At 41.8% G+C, this 10490-nt stretch overlaps 1 pseudogene; it reads right to left on the reverse strand.

Moving 5' to 3' along the window:
- Positions 1-844: 844 nt before the first annotated feature.
- On the reverse strand, positions 845-2131 carry LOC139181182 (spermidine synthase pseudogene; annotated as a pseudogene).
- Between the last annotated feature and the right edge of the window lie 8359 nt (positions 2132-10490).

The following is a 10490-nucleotide window of genomic DNA, read 5'->3' on the forward strand; positions in this document are numbered from 1 at the left end:
AAGAGATTCACTTTAAGTGAAGGAAGGGAATAGTGTGAGGAAGACCGTTTATGCCCCAATTTCAACTTCTGGGTTCAAATATACTATGCTATGACCCACTACTTTACCTTTAATTTATGCTTTAGCTTCTTAATGAATAGCTAATTTGTAGCTCATCAAATTACTCTCTCCTCTTCCAAGACATAAACTGTACTGTGAAGTTCTCAGCTACTAGTGGCTTAGAAGAGAGGGGTGTGTGTGTGAGAGAGACAGAGACAGAGACAGAGAGAGGGAGACAGAGAGAGTCACTAAGCTGTGTCCAACTCTTTGTGGCCAGGTTCCATGACCATGGAATTCTCCAGGCAAGAACATTGAAGTGGGTAGCCATTTCTTTCTCCAGGGGATCTTTCCAACCCAGGGATTGAACCCAGATCTCCTGCATTGCAGGCAAATTCTTTACCTTCTGAGCCACCAGGGAGCCCAAAGGATAAGCCTCATCCCTCCCCCCCAAAAAAGGCTCTTGCATACTCAAAAATAGCCAGTATACAAATATCTTGTGTTGAATTCTTAATATTTGCAGAGTACTTTGTTCTCATTGCTGTTCTAGATACACATGTTTAATCAGTGAGGGGTCACCGAAGGCGGAGGTGGTGCTGCAGGCATCTGGTATAAGCTTGGAAGCTGAACGCCACACAGAAAAACACTCCATCTACGAGGGCAAGCCAGGCATCATTCTGCAGCCTGTAACGCTGGGTTGGGGAACGAGCCAGCAGGAGTCTTCTCTAGGGCTGGTGGGGTCCAGGTACCCTGGAGGCTCACTGTTCACAGAGGTCATGGGCAGCTGCGGCAGCAGTGGCCCCTGGGCTCAGCACACATCATTCAGGGCCTTGCGGACAAACTCAGGCAGGATGAAGGCTGCCCAGTGCACATCAGAATTGTAGTATTTCAGTTGCATCTGTTCCACCTGCTTGTGTGTCCGCTGCCTCAGGGGCTCCAAGAAGTTGGTGCTTGGATATTTGCCACACAGGATGAAGCCAATTTAGGATCCCCTGGAGAAATGCATGGCAACCCACTCCAGTGTTCTTGCCTGGAGAATTCCATGGACAGAGGACCCTGGCAGGGTACAGTTCATGGGGTTGCAAAGTCAAATACAACTGAAACTACTCAGCTCACACAGAGGAATGCACATGAAGCCGATTTGGCTGCTGAGGTAGGTGGGGATGGTGCACGAAGCATAGCCATGCCCATAAAGAGTGATTTGCAAAACTACCAGCATCTCCTTGATGAGGTCCAGGTTCAGCCACTAACACTCACCCTGGCAGCAAAGGATGCCATCCTCTTTCAGGGATGAGCCGGTAATAGGACTTATTCATGAGCTGGTAACAGGACTTCTTGAAGAAGTTCTCCGCAGGGCCCATAGGGTCTGAGAAGTTGGTGATAATGATATCAAAAGCATCCTGGCTATGCTTCATGGAGCTCAAAACCATCACCCACGGATAGGGTGAGCTTTGAACTGGAGTAGCGAAGGCTTCCCCGGTAGCTCAGCAGGTAAAGAATCCACCTGCAATGCAGGAGACCCCAGTTTGATCCTTGGGTTGGGAAGATCCCCTGGAGAAGGGATAGGCTACCCAGTCCAGTATTCTTGCTGGGAGAATCCCATGGACAGAGGACCCTGGCAGGCTACATACCATAGGGTCACAAAGAGTCAGACATGACTGAGAGACTAAGCACAGTACAGCACAGTCAACAGCCATGCCCAGCAGGAACTTCTTAAGAGACTTGAACGACATGGCCCTCATTCTCCCACTGGACCACTGACTCCATGGAGGAATGCTGCACCACTTCCCGGTGGACACCCCCATCCTCACCCCTGAGGATCAGCACCTCACCTGGATTGGCATGGCTGCAGAGGGGCAAGTTGCCTTTCATCACCTGGTAGGAGAACTCATTCCTCTCAATGTACTGGATGACAGATGATGCCATCCAATGTCATCACAGAGCACGTTGCCATAACTCTTACTGAGGAACAGAAGGGTATCCTGGTATCACAAGCACTGATGATGTAGCAGCTGCTCCACTTGCAGCCACAGGACCTGGCCGGGCTATAGGCTGCAAGTCTCCTGAATTAGCCTTCGGGGAGGGAGGCGGGGCAGTCGGAGGTGGGATTTCATGGCTGGCGAGGAGGTGGGGGAAGGGGATATCAGGATTCCAGCTCCGCCTGCACCTCACTCCTTCCCCACTAGCATCCTAACACGGCCCACGTCCTAACAGCTCCGCACCCTAACCCCAGGGGTAGGGCGGGACTGCCAAGTAAGGGGAGAAATTCAAAATCTCTTTGCAGACTAGTTTGGTATTTTTCTTTCTCCTAAATGTTTATTCTAGACGTGTTTTCTCCTAGGCGTCAATCCTAAAGGAAATCAGTCCTGAATGTTCATTAGAAGGACTGATGCTGAAGCTGAAACTCCAATACTTTGGCTACCTGATGCGAAGAACTGACTCCTTGGAAAAGATCCTGATGCTGGGAAAGATTGAAGGCAGAAGAGGGAAACAACAGAGGATAAGATGGTTGGATGCCATCACCGACTTGATGGACATGAGTCTGAGCAAGCCCTGGGAGTTGGTGATGGACAGGGAAGCCTGGCGTGCTGCAGTTCATGGGTTCGCAGAGTCAGACATGACTGAGCAACTGAACTGAACCGAACAGAGACATTTATTATCATTCACATTCTCCCCCACCATCTCCAGATCACTGTCTCACTTCTGTGTGACATAATCCCATCCTAACACTTCTGGAAATATCCACTAGAGAGCACAAGAGGTGCTGTGTCCACCTATCCAGCAAACACTTTTAATACAAAATTGTAAAAATGGTATTTCATTACCAGAAAATATACCTGTCCTGAAGAGTTCTGACAAAAAAATGGTCTACCTGAGGAAGAAATGGCAACCCATTTCTTCTCCAGTATTCTTGCCTGCAGAACCTGGTCAGCAGTATGAAAAGGAAAACGATAAGACACCTAAAGATGAATCCCCTCCCTCCACCCTCCCACACCAGGTCAGAAGGTGTCCAATATGCTACTGGGGAAGAGCACAGGGCAATTACTTAATAGCTCCAGAAAGAATGAAGTGGATAGGCCAAAGTGGAAACGTTGCTCAGTTGTAGATGTATCTGGTGGTAAAAGTAAAGTCTAATGCTGTAAAGAACAATACTGCATAGGAACCTGGAATGTTATGTCCACGCTGCTAAGTCGCTTCAGTCATGTCCGACTCTGTGCGACCCCAGAGACAGCAGCCCACCAGGCTCCCCCATCCCTGGGATTCTCCAGGCAAGAACACTGGAGTGGGTTGCCATTTCCTTCTCCAATGCATGAAAGGGAAAAGGGAAAAGTGAAAGTGAAGTCACTCAGTTGTGTCCAACTCTTAGTGACCCCACGGACTGCAGCCTACCAGGCTCCTCTGTCCATGGGGTTTTCCAGGCAAGAGTACTGGAGTGGGTTGCCATGTAAATTTGATGTGGTCAAGCAGGAGAGGGCAAGAGTGAACACTGACATTTTAGGAATCACTGAACTAAAATGTATAGGAATGGGCAAATTTAATTCAGATGACCATTGTATCTACTACTGTGGGCAAGAATCCCTTAGAAGAAATGCAGTAGCCCTCATAGTCAACAAAAGAGACCAAAATATAGTACTTGGGTTCAGCCTCAAAAATGACAGAATGATCTCGGTTCTTTCCAAGGCAAGCCATTCAACATTACAGTAATCCAAGTCTATGCCAAAACCACTGAAACTGAGGAAGCTGAAACTGACTGGTACAATGAACACCTACTATACCTTCTAGTGTGCATGCTTAGTCACTCAGTTGTATCCGACTTTGTGTGACCCCATGGACTGTAGCCTGCCAGGCTCCTCTGTCCATGATTCTCTAGGCAGGAATACTTGAGCGGTTGCCATTTCCCCCTCCAGAGGATCTTCCCGATTCGGGGATCGAATGAGTATCTCTTCCATCTCCTGTACTGGCAAGTGGATTCTTTACCACTGAACCGCCTGGGAAGCCCACAGCATATTCTAAAACTAACACCAAAAAAAAAAAAAAAAAAAAGATGTCCTTTTCATCATAGGGGATTGGAATGCAGAAATAGAAAGTCAAGAGATACATGGAATAACAGGCAAGTTTGGCCTTGGAGTACAAAATGAAGCAGGGGAAAGGCTAACAGAATTTTGTCAAGAGAACAGGCTGATCATAGCAAATATCCTTTTCGAACAACCCAAGGGACAGCTGTACACATGGACATCACCAGACAGTTAATACTGAAATCTGATTATGTTCTTTGCAGTCAAAGATGGAGAAGCTGTATACAATCAGAAAAACAAGACCTGGAGCTGACTGTGGCTCAGATCATGAGCTCCTTATTGCAAAGTTCAGGTTTAAATTGAAGAAGGTAGGGGAAAACACCAGTCCATTCAGGTATGATCTAAATCAAATCCTCATGATTATATACCTGCAGTGATTAATAGATTCAAGGGATTAGATCTGGTAGACAAAGTGCCCAAAGAACTATGGACAGAGTTTCACAGCACTGTACAGGAGGCAGTGACCAAAACCTTCCCAAAGAAAAAGAAATGCAAGAAGGCAAAGTGGTTGTCTGAGGAGGCTTTACAAATAGCTGAGGAATTTAAAAAAAAAAGGCAAAAGGCAAGGGAGAAAGGGAAAGATATCCCCAACTGAATGCGAAGTTCCAGAGAATAGCAAAGAGAGACAGGAAGGTCTTTTTAAATGAACAATGCAAAGAAATAGATGAAAACAATAAAATGAGAAAGACTAGAAATCTCTTCAAGAAAATTGGAGATATTAAATGAACATTTCATGCAAAGATGGGCACAATAAAGGACAGAAATGGTAAGGACCTAACAGAAGCAGAAGATATTAAGAAGAGGTGGCAAAAATACACAGAAGAACTATACAAAAAAGATCTTAATGACCCAGATAACCACAATGGTGTGATCACTCACCTAGAGCCACACATCCTAGAATGTGAAGTCAAGTGGGCCTTAGGAAGCATCACTGCAAACAAAGCTAGTGGAGGCAATGGAATTCCAGCTGAGCTATTTAAAATCCTAAAAGATGATGGTGTTAAAGTGCTGCACTCAATATGCCAGCAAATTTGGAAATGTCAGCAGTGGCCATAGGACTGGCAAAGGTCAGTTTTCATTCCAATCCCAAAGAAGAGCAATTCCAAAGATCAAACTACTTTACAATTGTGCTCATTTCATACACTAGTAAGGTTATGCTCAAGATCCTTCATGCTAGGCTTCAGCAGTACAAGAACCAAGAACTTCCAGATATACAAACTGAATTTAGAAAAGGCAGAGGAACCAGAGATCAAATTGCAAACATCCACTGGATCTTGGAAAAAGCAAGAGAATTCCAGAAAAGCATCCACTTCTGCTTCATTGACTACACTAAACCCTTTGACCTTGTGGATCACAACAAACTGGAAAATTCTTAAAGACAGACCCTTAACTGTCTCTTGAGAAACCTGTCTGCAGATCAAGAAGCAACAGTTAGAACCAAACATGGAACAATAGACTGGCTCAAAATTGGGAAAGGAATACAACAAGGCTGTATGTTGTAAACAACCCTGCTTATTTAACTTCTATGCAGAGTACATCATGCAAAATACCAGGCTGGATTAATCCCAAGCTGGAATCAAGATTGCTGAGAGAAATATCAACAACATCAGATATGCAAAAGATTCCACTCTAATGGCAGAAAGTGAAGAGGGACAAAAATCCTTCTTGAAGAGGGTGAAAGAGGAGAGTGAAAAAGCTGGCTTAAAACTCAGCATTCAGAATACCAAGATCATGGCATCCAGTCCCATCATTATATAGCAAATAGAAGGGGAAAAAATAGAAGCACTGACAGATTTTATTTTCTTGGGCTCCAAAATCACTGCAAACAGTGACTGCAGCCATGAAGTTAAAAGACGCTTGCTCCTTGGAAGGAAAGTTATGATAAACCAAGACAGCGTATTAAAAAGCAGTGACGTCACTTTGATGTCAAAGGTTCATATAGTCAAAACTGTAGTTTTTCCAGTGGTCATGTACAGATGTGAGAGTTGGACCATAAAGAAAGCTGAGACCTGAAGAATTGAGGCTTTCAAATTGTGGTGTTGGAGAAGACTCTTAGGAGTCCCTTGGACAGCAAGGAGATTAAACCAGTCAATCCTAAAGGATATCAACCCTGAATATTCAATGGAAGGACTGATCCTGATGCTCCAATACCTGTTCAGCTGATACGAAGAGACCCTGGTGCTGAGAAAGATTGTAGCCAAAATGATAAGGGAGTGGCAGGGAATGAAATGGTTAGATGGCATCACCAACTCAATGGACATGAATTTGAGCGAACTCTGGGAGACAGTGGAGGACAGAGAAGCCTAGTGTGCTGCAATCCATAAGGTTTCAAGAATCAGGCACAACTTAACGATTGAACAACAACAACAACAGAATAAAATTACAGCCTTAACTATGAAGATGAAAAGCCTTATGAACTTCCATTCACCACTGCATATCTTGACCAACTCATAGTCAGTGTTGTGAAGACCAAGACAATGTCATGAAGACCAAAATGAAGACCATTTTGACCTGGACAGAGTACTTTGCCAAGGATGCAGGACTCCCTGTATTAAAACTGGGAAAGTAGCTGCAAACCAGTGGGTTTGATCCAGTGAAAACCAACTGAATGTAGTGGATAGTGCTACTGTCAAGAAAACCAAAGCATCTTACCTCTTTCTGCTGGAATATACCTTTTTCATTAAACTTTAAATCATTAATGATTTCTTCTCTTACTACATAATATTGCTTCCTACCTGGTGCTACTATCTCCTCAAAGTCAAAATTTTGTGATTTCTAGTTTTCTTGTTATTGTTGTTGCTGTTTTGACCAAAAGCTACTAATTTCTTTTTAAATGGTCATCTTCAAGACTGTCTCTAAACTATTTTATTTAATGATTCTTTTAACAATGTAAATCAATAGATAGGTATTCCATGATAATTTCTGGTATCATGGTACCATAATTCTATTTCCTTCTTCTTCATCTCAACAATAAAATTAGCTGTAATTTTGCTGACTATCTCATGACAGTTGCACACCAATTACATTTATCTTGCTGTGACAACAATCGATATTGTTGCCCTTTTTTGATTAGAAAATGGAGGCTAAGTGGAATCAGTGACTGCTATAGGTTTTAGAGGGCTTACTTTGTGGTTCAGTTGATAAAGAATTCTCCTGCAATACACTCCTGTAAAGCAAAAGACTCAAGTTTGATCCCTAAGTTGGGAAGATCCCGTGGATAAGGAAATGGCAATCCATTCTAGTATTCTTGTCTGGAGAATCCCATGGACAGAGGATCCTGGCAGGCTACAGTATATGGGGTCACAAGAGTCGGACATGACTTAGCAACCAAACCAAACCATAGGTTGTAGAACTAGTCACAGGATAAGCCGACTGCCTATCATGGCCTTGGCTTTCCATATAAATAATGACTCTCCATTTTCTAGCCTATCTGTCAAATATACCTAACATGTATAAGCACAAAGAAATGTGACCTAAAGTTTGTAGATTAAAAGATCTACTGGAAAACATTTTCTCAGCCCTGTGTTGTGCATAGCTTTGATAGTTTCATGGTTGACTTTTCTAATTACTCTCATGAGACCATAAAATTCAACTCTCTGACAGAATGCCATTGAGTTGCTTTCCTTTATTTTTACCTTGGATGTGCCATTTGTGTTTTAAATGTTCATGGTAAGCATTACTCAGAATGTATATTCTCATAATATTTAAAAAAAAAAAAAAACATTGTCAGGGCCTGAAAAATGAGGTGGGGAGAAACAGCAGTCCTGAATTTTTCTTTTACTCAAAGCACCCATGATCATAGATTGAATTTCAGACCACCAAACCAAACAATTTTTCTTCAAAATTGGAGTTAAAATCCTCTTTATTTTTTCCTCTGTTTGCCATTCAAGGAAAAAAATATGTGCTACCAATCCATAATTCACTTTATTGGAAGAAATTTCTTGGGAATTATATTCTAGAAATGACTAGTCAGGCAATTCTAGAATCTATAATAAAGTCATTTCAAAGGAATTTTCCAAATAAAACCTTCTCACTTTGAAGAATGGCATTGCTTTAGTCCAATTCACACAATGAAAAGAAAATAAAAGCCATAGGAATACATGCAAGCTTTGATACAAACTAATGGCATGGAATCAAGACACAGACTTGAACAGTTTATTGGCCAAAATGTCTGCAAAGTTAAAATATTCACAGAGGCAGTAGCTACAAATATGAAGAAAAGTATCAGAACAAAAATCACTGAAAGACAGACTTATAGTTCAGCTTTAACTGCCTACAGGGCAGTTTTTATTTGAATTCGGTTCATCCTAGAAGATTCCAAACTGGGAGTTCACTGAACCCTAACTTACAAAGAGAACTGACAGGCAGTCAGGTACATTTCACTCCAGTCAGTGATAGCTGATGTTGCCTTCATGGATTTATGCTACTCCTGGGGATGTGTACATCTGTCTATCTGTACAGTTCACCCCAACTGTAAGGAAATGAGTATAAACAATATAGATGTCCCAACTATAGGTATAATGCATGAGTTATTAACAACTTTAACTCCTCAGTTTTATTTCTCATAAGTGTCTGGCTTAGGTTTACACAACAGAACTATCCAACGGTTGTTGTAAGAAACTTGCATGTTCCTAATAATTCTCATAACTGCCTCCTTATTTAACATTGCTGCCTTAAGATTTACAAACTATATGTTGCTCAAACCAGAGTCCTATTAAATTGTAACTTTAAAAGTACAACAAAACACACCCCATCTTGCATGGCTGATTGGCAAGATGAAAGGTCTTGTAGGAGCAGAAATTTTTTTCCATTTTGTGTGAAAGTCCTATGCATGCACAGAGTGCAGCTTCCAATGTTTCTGAATCACCATTGTCCCACTGATCCTACCCATATGTAAGTTATCCACAATTATCTTCAGAATTGTAACGTAAAGAAAGAAAATATGATATGGCTTGTAGGTACATGGGAGAAAATTCTATCACATTTATGCAATGTATATTCCATACAAGAATAGTATGTTATTATATCTCAGACTCATTAATTGGAGTTTAGAAAAACTCATCAGTTTTTACCTGTGCGCTATGCTTAGTTGCTCAGTTGTGTCCGACTCTACAACCCCATGCACTATAGCCTGCCAGGCTCCTCTGTCCATGGGGATTCTCCAGGCAATAATATTGGAGTGAGTTTCCATGCCCTCCTCCAGGGGATCTTTCCAACTCAAGGATCAAACCCAGTTTTCACATATGTCTTTCTTCTATATTTAGTATGTGTGAGTGATGGTGCAAACTTTGAACTCAGTAAAATATTTTATCAATTATACTCATTATTTTATTCCCTACTGTATGTAGTATTTTTTTTTTTAAAGCTGCTGTTGTTGTTCAGTCGCTAAGTCATGTCCCAATCTTTGTGATCCTATGAACTGCAGCATGCCAGGCTTCACTTTCTCCTGGAGTTTGCTCAAACTCATGTCCATTGATTCAGTGGTGCCATTCAACCATCTCATCCCATGAACAGTATGAGAACCCCATGAACAGTATGAAAAGGCAAAAAAGCTGTTGCTTAACCTTTTTCCTGTATCTTTCTATCAAAAAGAATGTTTATCATATTTAGGCTTTTAATATTTCAAATCTTCTTGCTACAATTGTATCTTAGCCTGTATTGCTGCTTCATTTCTATTTCATTTGATTATATTTTGTTCATAGCTACTAGAAGATGATTGTATACATTAGATAATGTGATCTAATCAACTTGCCATTTGATAGCATATGTCTGTAAATGTGATTTAATTACTTTCCCATATGATACATTAGGTCAATTGTCTGACAGGACCACACAATATTCCTAGCTAAATATATGTATTTTATTTATTTTAAATTGGAGTATAATTGCTTTACAATGTTGTGTTGGTTTCTGCTATACAATAACATGTTATCTACTATAAGTATAAATATATCCTCTCCCTCAGGGCTTCCCTGGTGACTCAGTGGTAAAGAATCCGCCTGCAATGCAGGAGCCTCAGGAGGCTCGGGTTTGATCTCTGGGTCAGGAAGATCCCATGGAGGAGGGCATGGCAACCCACTCTAGTGTTCTTGCCTGGAGAATTCCATGGACAGAGGAGTCTGGCAGGCTATAGTCTATAGGGTTGCAAAAGGTCCGACACAACTGAAGCAATTTAGTGTGTACACACGCACACATTCCCTCCCTCTTAAGCCTCCCTTCCACCTCCCCGTCCCACCCCTCTAGGTTGTCACAGAGCACCAAATTGAGTTCCCTGTGCTATACAAATGTATCCCAGTATTCCTAGCTAAATATATTTTAATTACATTTTAATTCACACTTAAAATATACATATAGTATAATTAAACATAGTGTATAATT

This window comes from Bos indicus, chromosome X (genome assembly GCF_029378745.1).
Source record: "Bos indicus isolate NIAB-ARS_2022 breed Sahiwal x Tharparkar chromosome X, NIAB-ARS_B.indTharparkar_mat_pri_1.0, whole genome shotgun sequence".
Taxonomy (NCBI): Eukaryota; Metazoa; Chordata; class Mammalia; order Artiodactyla; family Bovidae; genus Bos; species Bos indicus.